This window comes from Sebastes fasciatus, chromosome 1 (genome assembly GCF_043250625.1).
Source record: "Sebastes fasciatus isolate fSebFas1 chromosome 1, fSebFas1.pri, whole genome shotgun sequence".
NCBI lineage: Eukaryota > Metazoa > Chordata > Actinopteri > Perciformes > Sebastidae > Sebastes > Sebastes fasciatus.
Genome location: NC_133795.1, coordinates 40,491,181 through 40,510,436, shown reverse-complemented (window position 1 = coordinate 40,510,436; position 19,256 = coordinate 40,491,181). Strand labels below are relative to the sequence as shown.

General features: G+C 42.4%; 1 protein-coding gene across 1 annotated transcript in view; it reads left to right on the top strand.

Moving 5' to 3' along the window:
• The first annotated feature begins 18,614 nt into the window (after positions 1–18,614).
• The window catches only part of LOC141775287 (3'-5' exoribonuclease HELZ2-like), a 28,047-nt gene continuing 27,405 nt past the window's right edge, over positions 18,615–19,256 (top strand). Inside the window, exon 1 of the mRNA XM_074648498.1 lies at positions 18,615–18,694. The gene's annotated coding sequence lies outside the window, so the exon portion shown is untranslated. The remainder of the gene's footprint in view (positions 18,695–19,256) is intronic.

Below are 19,256 nucleotides of genomic sequence, written 5' to 3'. Positions count from 1 at the left end.
GCTTCATTAAAAGAATATGGTTGGTATTAATCTGTATATGTTTTTAACTTAAAAAAAAATATTGTCATAAAAGTTTAATGAATAATGGATGAAGAATTTTAAAAACAATTTTAAATGTAGTTGTCCATCTGTCATTTAGAATGTTCGAACATATTCTTTGATATATAATAGTGATGTCATCATCCTTTAATGATGACATATTCTGGAACATTAGGCTAGTTTGGGTAGACACCTGAAGCGTGATGCTACAATACACTCACAGTTGACAATCTCTACTCAGTTGGATATTTGCAACATAGTTATTTTTTTTCTTCAGAATAATGCTTTATTTAAAGAATATGGTTGGTGTAAGCGCCATTTACTAGTGCCAAGTTTATGTTTATTGTTTTGATAATATTATTTGCTGAAGTTCAGTGAGAAATATATTTCAGTTAAATGTGAGAGAATATTATGACTATATATGGTGATTCCTTCCTGTATGTTTACCACTGTGAATTTGAGTTTCATCCTGTGAGGCTTCCGTACACACGTGACTTAGGGACAGGAAGTGAACTTTTATTGTGAAATGACTTTTATTGTGAAAAGGTTCAGTTGTAAATAAACAAGTTACCGGCGGAGCAACACGGTTGTTGGCGTTGCCGTTGGCGTTGCTACCGGGCCGACTCAACGCGTAAAACATTGTGATGTCGTCCTTGAAGTGTGGTTAACGACAGAAAGTAAGTTAAGACGAAGATAGAAGTATGAAGACTAAAGATAGCCACTACATTAAGTAAAACAACCAGCTCACGAGGAGCAGGCCTACTGCTGCTTCGCCATGACGACAAAAGAACTGAACAGAAGGAATAAACTACGGTTTCAGATAAGTGCCCAAAGTTATAAGAAGACATAAGGAAACTATCTGAAGACAGCATGGCCAAAGATATGCTGCAGAAATGTCCCGAAAATTAATAAACATATGATACTCAACTTCTAAAGAAAATGAGACAGCAAGGGCGTTTTGGTCTTAAGAAGATGACATTTGTGAAGAAAGCCTGCTGTGCTTTGTGTCATAGACCATTTCTCATGAACACTTGTTGAGTTAGAAGTTTTGTAAACAGCTAAGATGGCGGACGACGACAGACAGAATTCGACGTCGAGAGCCCAGAGCTGCAGCGGCAGGTCTAAAATACACCGAAAGAGGTTTGGAAGATCGACTGACCAGGCATATAAATGCAAGGAAATCTAAACTGTCACAGTTAACATCAAAAACAAATAAGATTAATGGACTAATGAAAGATAATGAGAGTCCAGAAATTGTTGATGAACATTTGTATGAATGCTCAAAACTACTAAAGGAGTTTATTGATGTAAATGAGGATGTACTGTTGCTGTTACCTGAAGAAGAAAAGGATGCTGACCAAAGGTTTTGGTACAAGCCAAAAGAGGAACAATTCAGTAATTTCATGAATGAAGTTGAAAAATGGATTTCTACAACGAGGGAGCAACATCAAGAAGATGTGAATCCAGATGATAGTGTATCTGTAACTGATACACCAGCAAAAAATAAATCTGGTTTATATGTTGCACGAAGCACAGTTACCAGCAGCTCATCAAAATCATCCAGAGTCTCCTCCATATCATCTATACGACACAAGGAAGAAGCAGAACGCGCCGCTTTACTTGCACGTGCAGCATCCCTGAAACAGAGACAAGCATTAGACATCGAAGAATGCAAGTTAAAGGCAAAAAGGGAACAGCTTGATATCGACACAGCTATTGCTGCCTCTACAGCCAAAAAAAAGGCGTTGGAAAATTGTGAGTATGAGAGCGTAACGGTGATGTAATTGTTCACCGTGAGGCAATTTTAGTCAATCAGCAGCTAAGCAGCCAAGAGCCAGAAATACGTTATGAACATAACGAGCAGTCAAAGGCAAATGACTAACAAGTGAAACAAGAAGATGAAATACAGCAAAATGATTACAATGGAAATGCAATCAACCTGTGTGAAGTGATGTTGAAACAAAATGACATCACTGAGATGTTAGTCAAACAACAGAGACTGTCACATCTGCCCCAAAGAGATGTTCCTGTATTCAGTGGGGATCAACTTGAGTTTAGATCATTCTTAAGGGCTTTTGACCATACTATTCATGACAAAGCTGATAGTGATGGTGACAGGTTATATTACCTTGAACAGTTTACCAGAGGTGAACCCAGAGACTTGGTCAGAAGTTGTCAGCACATGAGTCCTCATCAAGGCTACATCGAGGCAAGGAAATTGCTGACATATCACTATGGTAACGAACTGAAAATTGCATCTGCATACATAAACAGGGCCCTCAACTGGCCGCAAATTAAACCAGATGACGCTAAGGCTCTTCATAGTTGCTCCCTGTTTCTCACGGGTTGTAACAATGCAATGAAAGACATTGACCAGCTTCAAGACATGGAGAATCCCACTAACATCAGAGTCATTGTCTCTACGCTACCATACAAAATGAGAGAAATGTGGAGAGTTTCTGCCTTCGACATTCAAGAGAAAAGTGGAAAAAGAGCAAAGTTTCCAGATTTGATCAGATTCATAAACAGGCAAGCTAAAATAGCTGCAGATCCTGTGTTTGGGGACATAAAGGGTGCTGAAGATAAGGGAAAACCTTATGCAAATTTGAGAATGAATCAAGCACCTAGGCCAAAGGGGACTGCATTTGCCACAAGTGTAGCACCAGCATCAAATGAAAGTTCATCTGAAAACAGTAAAGACTTATCATGTTACACCAGTAATGCCTTCCAGAAGCCATGTGTATACTGTGAAAAACAACATGCCTTGGCAGAATGCCACAAAATCCGAAACCAGCCTTACAAGGAAAGACTACAGTTTCTCAAAGTAAAGGGTCTATGTTTTGCATGTTTGACACCAGGACATTTGAGTAAAGACTGTAAGAAAAGAGCTACATGTGAGCACTGCTCTAAGAGACATCCAAGCATGCTTCATTTCACAAGGGAAGATAAGGAAGCATTTGAGAGCAGTCAGAAAAGCTCCACTGAAAGTACTACGACTAATGAATCAACACACATTTCAGGTGGAACTTGTGGAGCCACCGGGGCCGGAAAGGACAGTCGTGTTCTGTCAATTGTGCCAGTGTGTGTCAAGTTAAAGAAAAGCAACAAGAAAATTGAAACCTATGCATTCATGGATAATGGAAGCCAAGCCACATTCTGCTCTGAGAAGCTGATGAGACAGCTTGAGACTGAAGGCAAGAAAACTCAAATTCTGCTTCGCACTATGGGTCAGGAAAAGTTAGAGTCAAGCTACCATCTTTCAGGATTAGAGGTGTGTGGTTTGAAAGAGAACATTTATGTTGACTTACCTGACATTTACACCCACAAAGACATTCCAGTGTCCAAAGACAACATTCCAATGCAGGAAGATTTGGAACAGTGGCCACACCTTCAGAGAATCGAGCTGCCACACATAGATGCAGACATTGGACTGTTGATAGGATGTGATGTTTACAAGGCTATGGAGCCATGGGAGGTCATTCACAGTGAGGATGACGGTCCATATGCAGTTCGCACAATCCTAGGATGGGTCATCAACGGTCCTCTCAGGAGAGATGATTGTACTACTCCACATGAAAGTGGACTAAGTGTTTCTGTGAATCGAATCTCTATTGCAAGGGTAGAAGACATGCTGATGCAACAATTCAACCACGATTTTCCAGAAAAGGCCAGTGAAGAAAAACAGAAAATGTCACAAGAAGACATTCAGTTTATGAACTCTGCTAACGAAACAGTTAAAGTGGTTGATGGACACTACAGTATATGTCTTTCTTTAAGAAACAAGGCTGTCAAAATGCCTAACAACCGCAGTGTAGTTGTGCAGAGAACAGAAAACTTGAAAAGGAAACATCAAAAACAAGGAGTTTCACAGAGAATATCAAAGCTTCATGTCTGACCTGTTGATTAAAGGTTACGCAGTTCCAGTACCAAATGAAAAGACTGTGTCTGAGGATAAGAGAGTTTGGTACATATCTCATCATGGGGTGTACCACCCCCAAAAACGGAAGCTCCTCGTAGTTTTTGACTGTGCAATAACATATCAAGGCAAGTCATTAAATGGAGAACTTTTGCAAGGTACAGATTTAACAAACTCAGTTGTTGGAGTGTTGACACGATTCAGACATGACCACATTGCCTTAATGTCAGACATAGAGGCTATGTATCACCAAGTGAGAGTACCACCAGAGGACAGTGACCTTCTACGTTTCCTATGGTGGCCGAATGGAGACTTGAACGAACCTCTGCAAGAATACAAGATGGTTGTGCACTTGTTTGGGGCGACTTCCTCCCCCAGCTGTGCCAACTTTGCACTGAGGAGGACAGCTGAAGATGCTAAAGACAAAATGACACCTGCTGCTGTTAAAGCAGTTCTGAACAATTTTTATGTAGATGATTGTCTACAGTCAGTATCAGATGAAACCCAAGCGTGTACTATGGTCAAGGACTTAACAGCACTGTGTGCGAGTGGAGGATTCCATTTAACAAAGTGGATGAGCAATAGCAGAGCCGTCCTTGCCTCCATACCTGAAACAGAAAGGGCAAAGGAGGTTAAGGATTTGGATCTCAGTCATGATGCGTTACCTGATGAAAGAGTCTTAGGAGTAAACTGGTGCGCAGAGTCAGATGTATTCAAGATCAGGATAAATGCAAAACATACGCCACAGACAAGACGTGGCATCCTCTCGTTTGTGAGTGCTATATATGATCCGTTAGGATTTCTGTCACCAGTCATCCTTCCAGCAAAAATGATCCTGCAGGAGCTATGTGGCAGGAAAGTCTCCTGGGATGAGGATATCCCTGCTGAACTGGCTCAAAGGTCACAAAGGTGGCTTTCTGATCTCACAAAGCTTCATGGTTTCACTGTGGATAGATGCCTGAAACCAACTGGATTTGGAAAAATCACATCAGCAGTTGCATCACTTCGCTGATGCGAGTGAAAAAGGCTACGGAGTTGTTACCTACCTTCGCATAACAAATGAAAAAGGGGAAACTCACTGTTCATTCATCATCAGCAAGTCAAGAGTGTCACCGTTGAAACAAACAACGATTTCGAGGCTGGAATTAACAGCAGCTGCAGTTGCTGTAAAAGTGGACCGGCTCATGAGAAAGGAGCTGCAAATGCCGCTGGAAGAATCAGTGCTTTGGTCTGATAGTACTACTGTGTTAAGGTACATTGCCAATGAAAATGTCAGGTACAAAACATTTGTAGCAAACAGAGTGTCACTCATCAGAGACAATACTAAACCAAGTCAGTGGATGTATGTTAATTCCGAGTTGAATCCCGCTGATCATACATCACGAGGAATGAATGCAGACACATTCACAAGATGTCAAACCTGGACTGCTGGGCCACAGTTTTTGACAAAGGACAAGGAACATTGGCCAGTTTCACCAGACATGAGAGAAATACACACAGATGATGTTGAAGTTAAAGGAGCAATGTGTGTGAATGCCACAGATGTGCATGAAAACCCACTTAACAAGGTGATTTGTCACTATTCAGAGTGGCACTGTCTAAAAAAGGCAGTTTCCTGGATGATGAGATTCAAACAACTGCTTCATAAACTGAGCACACATCGTAAGTTTCTCATCTCACAGGCAAGTGACAGTTGGAGTCATGAGAAGAAAACTGAGATGGTTACAAGACAAATGCATAAATTCAGATCAGGGATCTCTGCTCACTGTTCACTGTTGAAGATGTTGCAACAGGAGAAATCTGAAACCAGGAGATGTCGTCCTCATAGTTGATGACAGTACACCAAGAAGCTCCTGGTTGATGGCAAAAGTTGAAAGGACAATATCTGATTCAAACGGACTTGTCAGACGTGTATTTGTGAAAACTAAAACTAGTCTTTTGGAAAGGCCAACAGATAAGTTATGTCTGTTGCTTGAAATGGATGACCAAGTGTAGATGTTCATATTTCATGTATGATATACTTGTGCTTAAAGCATGAGATTTATGCTATATACTACATTTGAGTAAATTTTGTATTCAAACTAAATGTGGATTTGAAATGTACTGTTTAGGAGATGAATATAAGTTCATGTTTAAATGAGTCAGTCATATAAATCCTGAGTTTTAAGTTACATGACGCTTTAATGTGTTAATGTGTAATTGTTATGCCTCAGCAGTAACAATTAGGGGCCGGAATGTAAGCGCCATTTACTAGTGCCAATACGATACTGTTTGGCACAAAGGCCTCCTGCTAAAACTCACAAAAGCACTCCCTGCCTGGGCAACAGCAACAATTAAAACTCTGCTAACTAACCGGAGGTTCAGAGTTCACCTTGGACAGAATAAGAGTGCATGGAGAAAACAGTCAAACGGGCTCCCACAAGGGTCAGTCCTCGCCCCAACCCTGTTTAACCTTTACACAAATGACCTACCCACCACTAAATCCCGTAAATTCATCTACGCTGATGACATCTGTCTGGCAACCCAAGCACCAGACTTTGACTCTCTGGAACAGGTGCTCACGGAAGACCTCGCAAAGCTGGACCAGTACTGCAAAACCTGGCGCCTAAAACCAAGCCCCGCTAAAACAGTCTCCAGTGTATTCCACCTCAACAACGCAAAAGCTGCTTCGGAGCTAAATATCCAACTCAGCGGACTTAAGCTGAAGCACGCCCTCAACCCAACTTACCTGGGAGTGACACTTGACAGGACCCTATCCTTCAAGGAACACCTGAAAGGAACGGCAGCTAAGGTGAAGACTAGAAACAACCTGCTCTGTAAGCTCGCTGGCTCAAAATGGGGGGCAGCAGCCCCCACATTGCGCACCTCGGCACTGGCCCTTGCTTACTCTGCAGCAGAATACTGTGCCCCTGTTTGGTCCAGGTCACCCCATACACACCATGTGGACACCCAGCTCAACACAACCATGCGAATCATAAGCGGGACTATTCGTTCAACACCACTCCCCTGGCTCCCTGTCCTATCCAATATAACCCCCCCACATATCCGGCGAGTAGCATCTACTCAAAGGATGCTTCAAAAGGTCGAAGACTCTCCCCATCTACCAATCCATGCAGACATCTGCAACCCACCCACTGCCCGTCTTCCATCTAGACGACCAATATGGAAGAATACCCCACCAGCCGACTTCACCACCCAATCAGCATGGGAAAAGGAATGGGAGTCCAAGGATGTCCCAAACAAACATCTGGTGTCAGACCCCACCCAACAGGTCCCTGGCACCAACCTGCCAAGGATACAGTGGTCAACTCTTAATAGATTCAGGTCCGGACATGGCCCCTGCTTGGCCAGCCTTCACAAATGGGGCAGCAGCCCAAGCCCATTGTGTGCCTGTGGAGAGGTGCAAACAATGGAACACATCATTGAAGCTTACCCGCTCCACAGTCTAAAAGGAGGGTTAGACACCCTCCATACAGCAGACCAGGAGGCAACCGCATGGCTCAAGGACTTTGCATTCGCTAAATAAATAACTAGTGCCAAGTTTATGTTTATTGTTTTGATAATATTATTTGCTGAAGTTCAGTGAGAAATATATTTCAGTTAAATGTGAGAGAATATTATGACTATATATGGTGATTCCTTCCTGTATGTTTACCACTGTGAATTTGAGTTTCATCCTGTGAGGCTTCCGTACACACGTGACTTAGGGACAGGAAGTGAACTTTTATTGTGAAATGACTTTTATTGTGAAAAGGTTCAGTTGTAAATAAACAAGTTACCGGCGGAGCAACACGGTTGTTGCCGTTGTCGTTGCCGTTGCCGTTGCTACCGGGCCGACTCAACGCGTAAAACATTGTGATGTCGTCCTTGAAGTGTGGTTATTGACAGAAAGTAAGTTAAGACAAAGATAGAAGTATGAAGACTAAAGATAGCCACTACAGTTGGTATTAATCTATATATGTTATATAAATATTGTCATAAGAGTTTAATGAAACTGGACTGAGTTCGAGATTTCTTACTATGATAAAAATCTTTACTAATGGATGAAACATTTTAAAAACAATTTTAAATGTAGTTTTCCATATGTCATTTAGAATGTTCATAGATATTCTTTGATATATAACAGTGATGTCATCATCAACAGTTGACAATCTCTACTCAGTTGGGTATTTGCAACATACTTATTTTTTTTTCTTCAAAATAATGCTTCATTTAAAGAATATGGTTGGTATTAATCTGTATACAGCATTATTTTAACTTAAAAAAAATGAATTTACTCTAACATGTTAGCATGTAGCTACATGCTAACATGTTAGCTCTGTAGCTCCCATGTAAATAGAACTATCTACTCTCCATTGGGATGATTCTGTCGGTCATTTCTCACAAATGGACCTGTAAAGACAAACGTAAAACAGAGTGTATGTTTACGGTTTACAGAGTTAAATGCAGAACGTAAATACTGAGCTAAGGTGACAGAGCTATAAAGTAGCATAGTTACCGGAGAAAAACCATCAAGAAAACCTGGAATCTTGACCGCAGATGTTCATTTCTCGCTGATTTCGGATCAGATTCCTCCGGTAACGTGCGCTGTGTGAAGTTTCTGGTTTATAAACTTTTAAGTAGTTTATTATTCACGGTACTCTTCCTGCTGCTTCTCTCTCTAGATCAGCTAGCTGCAGGGGCGGGGAAGAAAGTGACGCTGTGTTGAGGGCATTTGATTGACAGCAGAGACCAGGAAACACTGACCAATCAGAGCAGACTGGGAGGAGACAGGCTCTGAATCAGGGTTTTTCGGACAGAGAGTGAAAAAGGCTCTATGCAGGCAGACAGTATGAGAAGAATAACGTTTTTTTTTAACATTACAGCATGTAAACATGTTCTAGTACAACATTAAAATACATCTATGTTATGCTCCCCCTCCTCCTGATCATGCTGATCCTGTCATGCCTAATCTTGGTCTGTGTCTTTCTCTGCAGGTGTGGCAGCTCCTGCTTGATTGGAGTTAATAAAGAGGGGGATGGGAGTGTGGATTGGCCTCTCTCTTCCACTCTGCCCTGGCAGCAGCAGCAAGCAGCAAGCAGCAGCAAGCAGCAAGCAGCAGCAAGCAGCAAGCAGCAGCAAGCAGCAAGCAGCAGCAAGCAGCAAGCAGCAGCAAGCAGCAAGCAGCAGCAAGCAGCAGCAAGCAGCAAGCAGCAGCAAGCAGCAAGCAGCAGCAAGCAGCAGCAAGCAGCAAGCAGCAGCAAGCAGCAAGCAGCAGCGCAGCAGCAGCAGCAGCAGCAGCAGCGCTACTAGTATATTGACCAATTGTAGTTTTGTTTTCTTTATCTTTTCTGGTGAGTCCGGTAGTTTAGTTTTCGGTGTTTTGTTTATGTTTCTTAGGGTTTAGTTGGGATTATGTTGTTTAGGGGAAGGGGGAAGCACCTGGTTCCGCCGGCTCTGTAGGAGCCGGGCTGAGGTGGCTTCCCCTCTTTTGTTACTTTTTGCCGGCTCACCAGTTCATTAGTTAGGGGTAAACTTTAGGGGTTAATTTGAGTTTTTTTACTTAATTTAGATCTTTTGTTATTTACTGGTCTATATATGTGTTGCTCCTAAAAATATAGTCTTGTATATATTTTGAAACTCTTGATTCTTGTTATTATGTTCGACCTAGTATACGAGTTTTCTTCGGGGTCGTAACATAAATTGGGGGCTTGTCCTAACTAGTTGAAAACTTAACTTTTTCAAGGTGATTTTGTGACATCTAGTTTTGATGGTTTAGTGGCAGTAGGCCTGTGTTAATCTGGATGTTTGTGGTAACTTTGTTGACAGTTTTGTCGGCTTTGAGGTCGACTTGTGGCTGTACTGTTGGTGCAGTAATTTGTGAGTCAAGAGTTGCAGTTGTGTTGAGGCCGTTTAGTGTGGCAGTGTTTGTGCTGTAGGCTGAGTTGTGTTGGTGCTGGTAAAATGGAGTTTAAATTGGCTGAGTTTCTTGAGTCTCCTTCCCAGAATGTGTTTGATCGGTGTACTAAGGCTAATCTGGTGTTAATTGCTGATCATTATGAAGTAGTTATTTCGAAGCAAGCTAAAAAGCAAACTACTAAGGCAGAGTTGTATGATGCCCTAGTGGATAAAGATATTTTGCCCCAGTTACAGAGTTCTTCAAAAGGGACGTCTTTTGATGAAGCAATAAGACTTAAGGAGCTAGAAGTTGAGATGAAACGTTTGAATTTGAGAGAGAAAGAGTTACACTACATGAATGATCTTGAAACTAAAAGGCTTGAACAGCAAACCATGATCCGCATGCATGAGTTAGAGCTCAGTGTTACTTCTCCAGTTGCTGGTAGATCCACTGATTTTGATGTGAGTAAAAACATCCGCTTGGTTCCTCCTTTTAATGAGAAGGACGTTGATAAATATTTCATCTTGTTTGAGCGGGTGGCATCTACATTGAAGTGGCCGAAAGGTGTGTGGACGTTGTTGTTGCAATGTGTTTTGAGTGGTAAAGCGCAGTCAGTTTATTCATCACTTCCGGCAGAAGATAGTCTTGATTTTGACAAGGTAAAAGCTGCTGTGCTCGGCGCATATGAGCTGGTACCGGAGGCGTACCGTCAAAGGTTTCGTTGGCTGAAGAAGCAGGGGCATCAGACTCGAGAAAAAGAGGCTCTTTTTGATCGCTGGTGTACGTTCAATAAGGTTGAAGAATTTGCACGGCTTAGACAGTTGGTGTTAATGGAGGACTTAAAAAACTCTCCCAGAGAGGGTGTCAACATATCTGAATGAGAAAAAGGTTTCAGACATTTTTAAGGCTGCTGTCTTAGTGGATGAATATGTTCTCACTCATAAGGCCATTTTTGTGGATCGCCCTTTCAGTAATGAGCCTGTTGAGAGCTTAAATAGTACTGGGAGGGATAGTACTAGAGGTATGGCTGTGGGGTCTGAGTTTGCCAGAAGTGCTGGTCCATCTGAGCTTGAGGTTAAGGCTGAGAAGGATGAGTTGAAGGGAAAAGATGAGGTGATGTGCTTTTACTTTAGGAAAAAGGAACATATTGTGGCAAGTTGCCCTGTGTTAAAAAAACAAAATGCAAAGCCAGTAGCTTTGGTAAATAAGTTTGATAACACCTTAACTGAGATGTCTGATGGAAAGTCCAGTGATCTGGCACATTTTGCTCCTTTCATTATGGATGGCTTTGTGTCGTTGCCTGGTAACGGTCCTAAGGTCCCTGTGAAGATGCTACGGGACACGGCTGCTTCCCAGTCTCTTATTTTGGAGGGAGTGTTGCCATTCAGTAATGATTCTGCTGTGGGTTCGGACATTCCTGTGATAGGTTATGACATGAAGGACATAGGTGTGCCTTTGCATAAGATCTTGGTGGAGTCTGACCTTGTTTCAGGTGAAGTAGTCTTGGGAGTACGTCCTGGTTTCCCAATTAAGGGGGTTTCCTTTTTAATGGGGAATGATTTGGCAGGGGGAAAGGTGCTGGTTACTCCTGAAGTGACCCTGATCCCTGTTAGGCAGTCTCCTGATGAGATCGCTGAGAAGTTTCCCAAGGTTTTTGCAGCTTGTGCTGTTACTCGGTCTCGGTGTAAACAGGACGAGGCTGAAGTTGATTTGAGTGACAGTTTTCTTTGTGATCGTGATGATAATTCCTTGTTTTCTCCAGAAGCTGTTGAGAGTAAAGACGTGAGTGTGGAAAATGTTTCTGAGGTTGAACATTTGTCCCTGACTCGTAACCAGTTGATTGTTGCGCAAAAGAATGATGCTACTTTGTCTCCCTTGGTCGAAGCTGCGGTAGCTGGGGATAAAGTGGAATCTGTGTCATCTGGTTATTTTGTGAGAGACGGATTGCTCATGCGTAAATGGACGCCATTGAGTTCCTCGGCTGCAGACGACTGGAGTGTTGTGACTCAGATTGTAGTTCCTGGTCCATACCGAAACGCAATTTTGAATCTGGCTCATGACAAATCCCTTGCCGGTCATTTGGGGGTTGAGAAAACATATGACCGTATCTTGCGGAATTTCTTTTTGCTGGGGTTAAAGAGGGATGTTATGCGCTATTGTAGATCTTGTCATACATGTCGCATAGCGCCTACGCACCCGTTCTTGCGGCGCCCCAGTTTGATCAGCCCTTTAAGCTGGACGTGGACGCGGGTGATACTGGCATTGGCGCTGTTATTCTGCAAGAAGGTTCTGATGGTGTTGAGCATCCAATTTCTTATTTTTCAAAAAAACTATGTCCATCAGAAATGGAGCGTTTAATGAATTGGAGTTTGCGATTGCAGGCCTTTAATATGGAAGTCCGACATGTCCGTGGCAGGGATAATGTTCTGGCTGACGCATTGTCGCGCCTGTAGCCAGTTGTTCCTGAACAATGTGTCCTGTAGGGGGCTTGCAGATTTCACGGGATACATTGTTCAGTAACTTAGTGTGGGGGTGTTATGCTCCCCCTCCTCCTGATCATGCTGATCCTGTCATGCCTAATCTTGGTCTGTGTCTTTCTCTGCAGGTGTGGCAGCTCCTGCTTGATTGGAGTCAATAAATAAAGAGGGGGATGGGAGTGTGGATTGGCCTCTCTCTTCCACTCTGCCCTGGCAGCAGCAGCAGCAGCACTACTAGTATATTGACCAATTGTAGTTTTCTTTATCTTTTCTGGTGAGTCCGGTTGTTTAGTTTTCGGTGTTTTGTTTATGTTTCTTAGGGTTTAGTTGGGATTATGTTGTTTAGGGGAAGGGGGAAGCACCCGGTTCCGCCGGCTCTGTAGGAGCAGGGCTGAGGTGGCTTCCCCTCTTGTTACTTTTTGCCGGCTCACCAGTTCATTAGTTAGGGGTAAACTTTAGGGGTTAATTTGAGTTTTTTTACTTAATTTAGATCTTTTGTTATTTACTGGTCTATATCTGTGTGTTGCTCCTAAAAATATAGTCTTGTATATATTTTGAAACTCTTGATTCTTGTTATTATGTTCGACCTAGTATACGAGTTTTCTTCGGGGTCGTAACATCTATAAACCTGGAAATGAGCATAATATGAGACCTTTAACATCTTAATAATAATAATATAATGTAATATAAATCTAATCTAAGCTGTTTTCACCCTGTTGAAATCAAATCTGGTTCAGCCATCGTATGCTCCATCTAATGGATGTTATAATGCAATTTGATAGATTATATTACATGCCAGGCTATTCTCATGCACTGTTCGTAGTTATACCTACAAAAGTGATGCACTATGATTCATATATAACCCACAATTCATGTGTAATGCACCTGATTGTGAGCCAGTACAGGTGCCGTATAGTATAGAGAGCGATAAAGTCTACGTAGGGAGGAGGTCGGGGTAACACCGGACATTCACCCAGGAGAACGCTGTTCGTGTCTCGTGTGAAACCAGAAGTCAACGTTGACTTATTATTTGTCACATACTGTAACTTCCGTACTGAAGTAACGCTACTTCTGTACTTATTTTAACCAAAACCACGATCTTTTCTTAAACCTAACCATGTAATTTTGTTGCCTAAACACTGCAGTAGCACAGGCACACTGATCGCTTGTGTTGCTGGACAATCGTAGGAAAACACACAAAACATAACAAAATAACTTTTCATAAGTTATCATGTCTAAGGATATGTTGCACAAGCGGACACTGTTTTTTATGAGAATCCTTCAATACAAATATGCATGCATATATTGTATATAATGAAGTGGTATTAATATACATTTAAATCAGGGGTCTCCAACCTTCTTTCCTCTGAGAGCTACTTTGACAAAATGAAAGTGTCCGAGAGCTCCTCATATTTTATATTATTAGTAACATTTATTCACATCGCTCAGCTCCACCCAAACCAGCTGAATAAGTTTCTTTTGTGTGAACATTTAGAACATGTTGATATCCAACACCTTAAGGTGATGGTTCCTCTCTAGGAACCATCACCGTAACATGGTGGAGAGGTTTGTGTGTCCCTATGACCCTGAGGGCTGTGTTGTCTGGAGCCTGGTGCTCCTGGTAGGGTCTCCCATGGTAAATTGGTCTCAGGTGAGGGGCCGGACTAAGAATGGTTCACAACACCCCAATGAACAATCGAGAAAGAGGAAGAGTTACCCGGCGTGGAGGAAGCCCGGGGCCCACGTCTGGAGCCAGGCCCAGACGGAGGGCCCGTCAGCGAGCGCCTGGTGGCCGGGCTTGCCACGGAGCCTGGTCGGGGACACCCCGAAGAAGCGACATGGCACCCCCCTCCTCTCCATCCTGTGGGCTCACCACCTGCGGGAAGAACCGCTGGGGTCGGGTGCGCTGCCACACGGGTAGCAGTGAAGGCCAGGGACCTCGACGGACCGGACCCGGGCACTAGAGGCTGGTTCTGGGGACGTGGAATGTCACCTCTCTGTGGGGGAAGGAGCCGAAGCTTGTGCGTGAGGTGGAGCGCTATCAGTTGGATCTGGTAGGGCTTACCTCTACGCACAGCCTCGGTTCTGGAACCGTACTCCTGGATAGGGGTTGGACTCTATTCTTCTCTGGAGTTGCCCATGGTGTGAGGCGCCGGGCGGGTGTGGGGATACTCACAAATCCCCGGCTGAGTGCCGCTACGTTGGAGTTTACCCCGGTAGACGAGAGGGTCGCGTCTGTAGGGATTTGGCAGGAACAGATTTGGTTATTAGCAAATTAATTAATAAATAATAATAGAATTATTAATATTAATAAAAATTATCAATAAGCATTAATAATAAATGGGGCACCACCCTGGAATCAGGGACCAATAACCAAAACGTTAATGTAGTCTCATTAAATATACTAAATTATCAATTTGGAATGTTGATTGATACTTAAATTAATAACTATAACTATAATGTTCTAATCTAAGCCCTAACAATTTTTCTTTGTGTTGACATAGATCTAACTTTGCTGAATGCAGGTCTTCTAAGTAACGCATGACTTTCTTATTAGCTGTCTGAACTTCATGGAGGAGATCAGCATTTTGCGTTCTTAGGCTATCTACCTCTTTTTCCTCAACTGAGGAGGTAATCGGGCGGTGGAAGGAGCACTCCTGAATCTGACCAATACGCCCTCTGTTGTAGAGGTAGAGCTGGAAGCTGATGGAGGACCATCATCAATTTCCCTGGTGGAAGTCATTGAGGTAGTCAAACAACTCCACAGTGGCAAAGCCCTGGGGATTGATGAGATCCGTACAGAAATGCTGAAGGCTCTGGGTGTGGAGGGGCTGTCTTGGATGACACGTCACTTCAACATTGCGTGGAAGTCGGTGACAGTGCCTACGGAGTGGCAGACCGGGGTGGTGGTTCCCCTGTTCAAAAAGGGGGACCAGAGAGTGTGTGCCAATTACAGGGGTATCGCATTACTCAGCCTGCCTGGTAAAGGGAAAGGGAAGTTTGGGGTCCCCTGCTGGAGCTGTTGCCCCCGCGACTCGACCCCGGATAAGCGGTTGAAGATGGATGGATAGATGGATATCCAACACTCACATTTTGTATCAAAACATTTTAAATTCAGCAGCATGTGCATGTTTTCTTTCTGTATGCATTTCTTTACATTTTCAATGTGTCAAGCTCACACTGCATGTAGTCAACAAGAGAGGTGTATGCTGGAATGTATGGTTCACTCTTATGGAGTCATTTAAATGTTCATCTGTCAGTCTGGTTCTGAACTTAGATTTTATGATATTCATGTCAAAAAAAGCTGCTTCACAACGGTGTGTAGACCCAAACAGAGCAGACATTTTCAGAGCTGCTTGGTGAAGGTTCTTGTAGTTTTCAGAAATGCTGTGAATGTTGAGATTTTAGCTGGACATCATTTTGGAGGTTTATAACCTCCATCTCCATCTCCACAGGATTGACACAGAACAGTTTGAGCCATCTGTCCTGAAATCTCACCTATATGTCCAACTTCATGAAGGCATTGGCAATAAATGTCAAGCTTGGACAGTAGGTCACACAATACTTGTGTACGTTCACAACGTCAGCTGCCCCTGCATGGCTTTCCAACATCTTTGACACTGACGGGAAGTGCTGAAGCCTTTTTGTTTTTCACTTGCTGAATGTAAAATGAAAAAAAACACCACTTTTCAGAGATTTAGCAATTAGCAACAAAAGATAGAAAACAGTTCAGTTTTTTGAGCGAATCCGCTTCTCGAACATAGAGGCTCTCTGCATCTCTGGATCTCGCTGCTGCATGGCGATGTTGTGTGTGTGTCAAACTCCGACACAGAGAGCAGAGGACAGAAGCAGCCGCGTTTGGCAAGGTGTTAATTTCAGATCCTGCAGTGCATCGTACGCTAACTTCGGTACTGTAGAAAACAAGCACCATCACGTTTTTAGTATTTTGGCATCGACTTGGTACCAAAGTATCGGGTCTCGTGACATATCAAATTTGTTTACAAATTCTTTGAACCTTTGGCGAGCTACTCAGAAATGGGTCGCGAGCGACGTGTTGGTGACCCCCGATTCAAATCAATCAAATAAACAACAGCTTATGATCAAATTGATTATTAAAACAGTAATGTTATGTTAACTTGACGTTATTTGTCGTTTCCTTTATAGATAGCTGACACTTTATGATAATTGTTGTTTTTGCATCTTAACAACGAAGACCTTTGGGCTTAACTGTTATACTTTTGACTGATGATCTATTCTGATGTCTCTTTAGGTGCATATTAACTGTTAATGAAAATATAAATTACATTCTTTTTTTTTAAATAAATGAGTTTATCAGCTTCTGTCTTCACTCATCTTGAAAGAACGGTGAGATAAAATGCTCAGAGAGACTTAGAACATCACCCTCTATCTATAAAAGTGAGGGGGACATGCAGTGGAAATACGCCCTTAGCTCCAGCATGTTACTCCCAACATCGCTGGCAGTTCCATCCACATAACATCCAATATTGACACAATTGATTCAACTAATTTAAAAGGGAGATTGTCTGTATCTGGTTTAATTTGTTAATAAATCAAAATACATTACAATTTGCTTATTTATATGATATGACTACAAGTTGAGAGTGAGAAGAAAGGGAAGTTTAACATACAGACATGACATTGATATCCATCTTCTGCATCTCACAGTCTGAATTAAGGCAAATAATTATTTCCCAAACATGCTCAGTTGCTTCTTTAATTGTTAATTTTCGGTCCCCCGCGGCCATTATGCGAAGGCAAATAAGGGTGGAAACATTTTATTAATTTAAAATAACTGAACAGTTGTCGTTGTACTGTAGAAGTCGGTGGATCTATTTGTGTTACTCGAAACACCTCCGATGGAGTTCACACTTAGGAATGTCAGAGCCTGTTGTGCGGTTGTGTAACCTTGACAACTATCTGTCATAGACAAAACATTTTCATTGTGAATACCAAAGCGTCACAACTTGTTCTCCAGGTGTTGATCATATTTTGACTGCACACACATTACAGAGGATGAAACTTGAGTCTACCTAACTGATGTGTTAAGAAATAGCTGAAGTAACCACGTCTTTCTCAATTCATAAGGCAGCACTGCACTCGTAGTACAGCTCCTGTGAACGCTACCGTACCGACAGACAATGATGCAGAACAGGTTTGCTGAATGTACACTAAGGTTACTGTACAGTGAAGTACAATTCCAGACACAAATACTTTTAAACATAAAACAAGATAGGAGTGAATAAGCAGCCAGTACCAACACAAGAAACAATGGAAAGAGGGTTTGAACACAACCTGGCACAAGGAAGTGTTATGTCAAAATAATCGAGTTGCCACAATTAATAGGATGTGCAAAATGACAGTTAAGCAACATAGAGAAACAAAAGCAAAATAGATCTATGCCGCATTACTAATTATAGCTCTATCACCACGTGAGGATCACTGAACAGACTGTGCTATAAACAAGTTGTACAAGTAAAACCTGCTGGGCTGTGTTGAAACTTCAGTGGGTGGCAAGCTTTTATTTCAAAACAGCGTTGTAATTTCCACACACACATGACATATTGTCACCTGAAGGTCAACGAATGCGACCAGACTGTTTTAAAGGAAAGAGGAACCACAGTTAAGAGCAGAATAACAGCAGCTCTTACTGAGACAAGGAGAAATGATTAGGCCTTTTTCACAGCACATATTTTGCCTTAAAGAGCCTAATTAAATGAATTTATTTGACATCTAGTGCACAATAGGAAAGTAGAAGAACTATGAAGTCTTTGGAGATTAGACCCCATCATTATTTGAAGGGGGTAGTGATGCTATGAGCTGTACAGGAGTCTAGACACTGGAGGTGGTGGTGGTGGTGAAGGGGTGAAGAGCAGGTCTGGATGGATGTGATGTGGAGCGGGACTTCCGACGAGCTCAGCAGAGAGACCAAAGTCTGCATGAAAGTTGCATCAGTCTGACAGAGAGAACAGGTTTGTGGCAAAGTCTGATTGGTTTAACTGAACTAGTGAACACCCAGTCAGCTGATTGAGTTGGAAACAGGGACAGGAAGAGAGGGAGAATAAATAGATAGATTACAAATTGTTTATTTTGTTTATTTAGTAATTTTAATAAGGACTCTATAACCAAAATGAGTGAGTAATAGCTGACTCTTCCTGCACTGTGCAGTAACACCTTGAAGGTTTTTATATGAAGGGAAATCAGTCAACTTCAGGGCGCATCAGCTATTGTTGCAATGAGGAAGAGAATGCAAAGTATGGGAAACGAAACTTAGTGAGGCTAGACTAGCTCCGGTCACCGTGGAGGAGAGCAGACAGGCTCCAGCTGTGCTCCGGTCCGTCACCGACACCGGGACACTCAGAGCAGGTGAGTCCACACGGTGCTGCCACCGACACCGGGTAGCTCCAACTTTACATGGAGGATCTGCACAAGCTTTATTTAAAAAAATCTGCCTGTTTGACGGTGATTATTATTATTATTATTGTTATTATTAGTGGGTCTATTATTATTATTATTATTATTATTATTAGTGGGTCTAATATTATTATTGTTGTTTTAATCACAGTCATTATTATCAGGCTATTAGTCGTCTAGTAGTACTTGTAGCCTAGTAGGAGCAATATGGTTGAAAAATTGTTGAAATTATTTTGAATCAGACAACAAGAAATGGTTGAATTTTGAACGTCTTGATTGTTGAGTTGTAGGATATGCAGGTTATAGTACATGAAACAAACCCAGGTTTTAATATGATATGAGTCGTGGTGATGTGAGCAGCCCTCAGAGCCACTGACTTACTCCTGAGTCGGTGCTGCTCCTGTAGAATGGGCCACTGTGCGCCACCGAGTGGCGAGCTGCATGTAATGAGCCTGGGTTGGCATCATCAGTCATACAGCCAGGGTTCAGGCTCATACTTCTAGGTGTTAACAGG